Source organism: Dermacentor silvarum, chromosome 4, assembly GCF_013339745.2.
Source record: "Dermacentor silvarum isolate Dsil-2018 chromosome 4, BIME_Dsil_1.4, whole genome shotgun sequence".
In the NCBI taxonomy this organism is placed as follows: Eukaryota; Metazoa; Arthropoda; class Arachnida; order Ixodida; family Ixodidae; genus Dermacentor; species Dermacentor silvarum.
Window position 1 is genome coordinate 184,179,527 of NC_051157.2, and position 6,000 is coordinate 184,185,526.

At 49.2% G+C, this 6,000-nt stretch overlaps 1 protein-coding gene across 2 annotated transcripts in view; it reads right to left on the reverse strand.

The window, feature by feature from the left end:
- Nucleotides 1–4,406, reverse strand: part of LOC119450837 (gamma-butyrobetaine dioxygenase) — a 57,179-nt gene extending 52,773 nt beyond the window's left edge. Inside the window, exon 1 of one of the 2 annotated variants that reach the window (XM_037714328.2) lies at nt 4,264–4,406. The gene's annotated coding sequence lies outside the window, so the exon portion shown is untranslated. Of the gene's footprint in view, nt 1–4,259 lie in introns of both variants that reach the window. The other variant, XM_049666272.1, reaches the window with a different exon arrangement.
- Between the last annotated feature and the right edge of the window lie 1,594 nt (nt 4,407–6,000).

Sequence of the window (6,000 nt, forward strand, 5' to 3'; positions counted from 1 at the left end):
CCGTTCCGTCCCCGTCGTAGTAGTAGTAGTGTGTAACCAGTCTGAGAAAAATGAGAAAAAGAATTCCGAAGTTGTGTCCGTAGCGCGGAATCGAACCAGGGACCCCTCGCTTCCGAGCGCGCGGCGTTAGCCCACTACGCCACGAAGCGCACATAGACACACGCACCACGATGGCAATAAATACCCAACATTAACGAAAGGCCGCGTTTCTAGCGCGTTTCTAACGCGTTTGTGCTAGCGCGTTACGGCCCGTGTAAGAAGCTGCTGTAAGACGCTGTGGCCTCTCCGCCTTACCTTCAACGCGTTTCGAACGCGCTGCCCAAGGCGGTGGCAAGTCAAGTTCAAGTCGAGGAGCGTTTATGAATACGGGGGGTATACTCTCTCAGCAGTCATGTGATGGCGTCGGAAAACGCGGTGCACGTTCCGGCATGTGTAAATGGCTGCGTAAGACGCTGTGGCCGCTCCCCCTTACTAGAGAGTACTGCACGTTTCTAACGCGTTTGTGCTAGCGTCTTAAGCGGGAGATCCGATGATTCCCTCCGGAGCTTCGCCCACTCATCATCATTCACCCCGTGGATATGCTGTGATTTTATTTTTTTTTTTCTATTGCCTGACGCGACCCCTGAAGTGAGCCTTTAACAGCTTTGCTGTAAAGTCCTTTAAAATTTCTCCGGTGCTGGGCAGAATCGAACCCGCGTCGTATACCTATGAGCAGACAATTTTCTGTGAATTTATATTCAGACACGCGCCACGCGTGGACTTCGTGGCGGCGTCGCCAGAAGGTGCCACTTGTGTAATGGTGTGCGTGTGGGAAGGAACCCGGTTGCACACACGCCTCACACATAATGCGTTTCGGAGTTGGCAATAGGGTATGTCGCTACATTGCTTCAAGGCTAATCACATTAACTCTGACATTCACCTTGAGATAGGTTGCGGTGGAATTTTTGATTGTAACTTATCCATTGCTATGTACACAATGTCACCTTCGTCCACCACAGTATAAGTGCATAATGTTGAAATCCGCGTCCCAGCGCGAGTAATTCAAACAAATCTTGAAGGCTATGCTTTTGCTGGCTGCATACCCCGGAAACAATCACATGAGCCGGAAACACGTTATGATCGCCATGTCTTGGGCATCACATACTGTCTGTTGTGGACTCCGAAATACATGCACAGATGCCTGCACTGCCCGAGTCTACGTACGTAGTACAAATCCCCAAGCTTCAAGTAGTTAGCACTTGACAAGTTTCATGTAAGCACATTGACGCTAACTACTTGAAACTTGGCAGTTTCAAGCGGGGTACGAGCTTGATTCGCAGTTTTGTGTTGCTTTTTCACAAGGCGAGGACGATGCTCAAGATAAAGACTTGACCCGAGGACCGCTAGGAGACGACAGCTTAACGTAAATGGCGGAATGACAAGGCTGTAGTAGAAAAACTGCTGTAGCAGAAAAACATGATCTTGCTGTCAAAACAAAACTGAGAGGGAATGAAACAGCAATAAACGCACAATTTTCTGTTCAGTTTGAAAGAATAAACTGACTTCGCGAATATTATCGAAGCAGCGCAAGCGTACGCGGCAAGGACGTCTGACAAGGACAACGAAGAAATTCAGCGGGATGCCATATAGAAAAGCGGCGTAAGTATGCAGTGAAGCGTAAACAAGAGCATGGCGTTTTATAGTAAAACGCCGAGTTTCTCAAGGGCTGCACTATCATGCCGTGGCGCTGCGCTTGCCTCTTCAGCAGGAAAGGCGCTGCACTGCTCTTGCAATCTGCTAGCTATAAGTAGGAAATCTTATCAACCACCTTCCATTGTTTTCGACCATAGGCTGCATGGGCAAGACAAGAGCGAGTACTTAATGAGGTTATACAAACCAAAAACGAGTATAATTGCTAAGGGGCGACACTGAAGGAGGTCGATAAGGCACCGGAACTAATCTCCGTCACTGAAGAGAGATTAGAGGATGCTTTCGCAGCCGCATCGCCGATAAGCCCGTCGGTCAGGAAGCTCGAGAGCAGAACGCCTATCTGTTGTGAGACGTGTTATCGCAGATCGCACCGAGACCGTGGACTGCACCGAATGCGGTGGAATAAGCATTACTAATTTCGTTTTAACAAACACTTCGCAACAACCGCAGCGCATAGCTAATCGAGCGCGTCGAAGAGACACATGTTTTGACATGAGCGATTTATTGCCATAGGTTTGACGCTCTCCTCAAGTAGTTATAAGACCTGAAGCGACTTTCATAGTTTATCTGTTACTATCACGTTTTTTTTAAAGGTGCTTGTGTGGACGGCAGCGAATTTGATCGATTCTTTCTTTTGAGTGTGCCGCTACAGTCACTTAGATCTAAAACAAAGCAGAGAGTATACGCTCGTTATTTTTGACCCTGCAGCGTGTCCGTAGGAGCGGTATCTGAAAATAGACTTGTTCAGAGTTTGGTCACTTTGCGAGCCATAGGCGATTTAAATCAGTCCTTACACCTCACTACGGTACGGTGAGCCCAATAGGCCAACGCAAGGTAAACCAGCTTTCAGGCTCATTCAAACGGGTTTTATCTTTTCACCTACATCGAATATGCAGAGAGTTATATCCTCTTTAAATTACCTGATGGTGCAGGCGATCAAAATGGTGTACGAAACTCTTCGATCATGTGATTTATACGGAACAATAAAAACAACGATGAACAAAATGAGCTTTGCCGAACAGTACGGCCTTCAACGGCTTAGGCTCCTGCGAGCGCTACAAGAATAACAGGCAGGTAGGTTAACCAGAAGAAAAATACGGCTTGCTACGATAAGGAGTTTACTACTGCTGGTATAGGCTTATCGCTTCAGATTTGTCACCTGTTGCACTTTCATCGTTAATGGACAAATTCGCCTCACTCAAGCTCTATGCACTGCACACTTTGTTTTGCAACTGCGAGACAGCCTGGTCTATTTCTCACATCGGGTTTGGGATCACGCATGGAAGCGACTTTACGTGGTCGCACTGAAACCGCAGGGATGAATTGAAAATTCTGACTCAGCATATGTAAGGCTACAAACAACAACTGATGCTATAACGGCCCACTCGCTGTTGCCTTAACTCGGTGAGCACAATGCACTGCCTCGAACCAGCCGAACAGGTAACGGTAATGATTGTCCCAGAATAGGATCTCTACCGCAGGTATAGCAACAAAATAAAAGCAGAGCATAAAGTCTGCTCTTCGGCAAGAGCATCCAGTCGATAGGAAATGTTCCCCATAGCTACACAGACAGAAGTGGTTTATGCCTTGTTTGGGCGCCGTACAAAAGGGAATTTTCCTTCGGCTATTCAAATTGTTGATTTAGAGCACGAAACCATGATTGGATGCTCGTAATGCTTTTAGCAGACCTCGTACTGGCATCAAGTGCAAGTTTGTCAGAGAACATGGGGTCTAGAATGCCATGACTAGCGCATTGAGACAGTTGAAGCCGACTAATGTACGAGGATGGAAGCAAAGCGCCTCCTGGTCCTTCTTTTCGAGAACCAAGCCCGGCAACTGCGGCAACAATCGACCGGCGCTGAGCCACTGTGGCGGCGGTCTCAGCTGTCCTGTTTGGCGGAGGAGTATGGCTCCTCAAGAACGAAGCTGCTGGGCTATTTTATTACCTTATGCGGATACCGATACCTGCCCCACGAGCTATACTGCATTTGTGAATAGCGCCTTCAGTTCAGCATTCTGGGCGAGCAAGCTACTCGCCATCTAGTCGTGCACACCTGGCTAGTCACCGTCTATAGGGTCATGCACTATGGTTATTTCTTAAAAGTTGCCCTTCTACGCGCAATATGTGGCCATGCATAGGTGCTAATAAGGAAGACAGTGGTTAATTTAGCTGCAGCGCGATCCCCGACGTCGCTACTGTAACACGGAGCGTGACAATCTTCACAAGTCGTGAGCAGTTTCATATGACGCCTTTAAGGAGGAAGTCAGGGGGAGTGCGGTCTCGAGGACGCAGTGGCAACGGAATAACTTTCACACAGCGGCCAGCGATGCCGCTCCTGTCTTCACGGGGAAGATTATGTTTGGCACAATGCACGCGGCGGACAGCCAAGCAGGAAGTGCGAGGGCAAGCCTCCGCTTCACTCACGCGACACAGTTACAAGTGCTGCCGACGACAGCATTTATGCGTGAATGGCCGAGTTGCAACAAGCTTATCGTTCGCCTCCGTGACCGACGGCTGCCCGAGAGAGTTGTGCATGAGACAAGCGCAAATGAGGATGCGACGCACTTACTCACCGGTCCTGACGTCAGGCCTGGCACTGGCGCGACCATTGAAAACCGAGTGGTCAGGGAAAAACTATTTATTGCCGAGCGCCGGTTCTCCGCGGTTTGGGCGCGGGCCTGCGCCGAACTCTCGTCCTGGGGTGTCGACCAATGGGAAGGCCGGCCGAGGGGGCTGCGCCTGTTTGGGCAACAGTGGAGGGCCGTGCGGCGGTGCGATAAGGCCCGGTCGACGCCGGCCTTATCGCTCTCTCCCTTCCTTCGGCGATACGCCGGGACGAGGGCGCATCGATAACGGGGGCGGTGTTGCCGTCGGTGGTCAATCAAGAACCAAATAGGAAAAGCATATGCGAGTATCAGCTTCGGGCGCACTTGCGGCTGTCGGCGAGGTATTCCACCGGAGTCGGCAGACTGTATATAAGATGTGGTGCCCTAGTTTTTACGCGCAGCGCTAGCAGCACGCTCCACGCCTGACCTCCCTCGGTGTGTATGCGTTGCTACCGTAGGTCGGCATGCTCATAAGTACCCTCATTCATAATCACTCACTCATTTCACAGTCGTCAAGGTGAGTGTGAGTGTGTGACCAAGCGCGCGAGGGAACGTGAGCAAAAATGTGACTAAGTATAGCGCGGAGTGCGAGTGTAGGTTAGTATGAACGCGAGTGAATTCCAGTAAGAGCGAGCAGAGGCAGCAATTTTGTAGCGATGCGTTTTCAGATGCTATTTTATTTTTTCGCGCTTCGTCGGTGGTCGGAGCGACGCTCCACCCGCGTTATCAATGGTAGCAGCTGGCCGTGAAAGGTGGATGATAATTGTGGCAGAGAACCGAACGGAACACATCGCCACTGAATCGCGGCCTAGGTTTGAATATGACCATGAGTGAGTGTCTACTTATTCTGCCGACCTATGGTTTCTGTTTTCGAAGAAAGCAAGTTCTGAGCCCGTCCGTGGATGCAATGAACAGCCTTTTATAAATACCGGCTTGTATACGTCTACACCGCAGCATTCGTGTATGTACTACGAAACGCACTGAAGCTCACGTGCATTGCATGTTCTTGATATATTTGCGACGATTGCACTGCGCAAGTTACTCCTACATTTTATGCTTTCACTCGGACCAGTAGCACCATCACCGTCAACTTACTAACCTTACTTTTGGTCAAGCATAGTTGTGCAATCCAGTAGATCGCAAGGCCCATGTGACAGTTCCCTCAGCGCGGAGGGTAACCAGTAAATGCGCAATCGAAGGTTGATTATGGCAAGCTAGAGTTGGCGTGTTTTGCATTCATGACCCGCAGTCGTTACTCGTCAGAACCGCTGAGACAAAGCGCACAGTTCGCTGTCGATAAATACAAGTCTCATGCAGACAGCGGTGGCATGCCGTAGGCTGAACGGTGCTGATGACTTCGGTGTTTAATCCATAAGTGCGGATGACAACGGTTGCGCGGCAACAGTAAAGTCAAAGAAAGCGTGCACCTGCAAAGACATGTACGGCAATCGTCTTCAACAATTTGTTAGCTAAAGCAACTTACTACCGAATAACGGTATTAATGACGGCTTCGAGATGCCCGCGTCAGAATATCTTCAAATGTTGCGTTCGTGCGATCTGAAGGTGATGATGATGAGTGAATTTCCTTTTACATGCAACTTTAACATAACTAGATTACAAGTGAAATTTAAACATAATGTTTTGATTCCCAATAAAAACTATTTTCATCATTCACAGTCTTGCTACTGTGTTCTTGGCCGTCAC